We start from the raw sequence: 598 nt of genomic DNA on the forward strand, positions 1-598 counted from the left end.
CCCATTGTAACTGTAGTCTTCTTAAGGTCTTTATATACACCTCTGTATAACCCATTGTAACTGTCTCTCCTCTACGGTAGATGACACTAGAGGGAGAATGGAGCTCCTCAGTGCTTTACACTGTAGTTAGTATACTGATTTTCTGTGTTCCACTGATTCCTATTTGGTAGTCTATTAGGCAATTAGAGAAGTGGGTATTATGATCCTGAGCGTACTTGAAGTGCACCAAATACGATGCTGCTGTGAGGTCATCAGGAAGTGTATGGCTGGACAGTAGGGTCTCAACAGCAGCTAACCCAAATCCCTTTATAACCCTCTCCCCACATCCCCCTTCTCCCTGACCCCAACCCCGTTTCCATCCCCTCTTACCACCAGTCTCTCTTCCAGATCAGTCCAGACACTTCACCAGACAAGAGATGTCCTAATTATACCCTTTCCAATTGTACAACCCTCCCTCTCTATCTCCTGCCCTCCTCCTCGCTCTCCCTCCCTCCCTCCCTCCTCCCCGCCTCCTCCTCCTTCCTCCCTCCATCCCCTCCAGACAATGGTCCAGAGGTCTGCATGACCAGCTAAGCTCCCTACAGGAAACACCTTCTCT

Source organism: Salvelinus alpinus, chromosome 34 (genome assembly GCF_045679555.1).
Source record: "Salvelinus alpinus chromosome 34, SLU_Salpinus.1, whole genome shotgun sequence".
Lineage (NCBI taxonomy): Eukaryota > Metazoa > Chordata > Actinopteri > Salmoniformes > Salmonidae > Salvelinus > Salvelinus alpinus.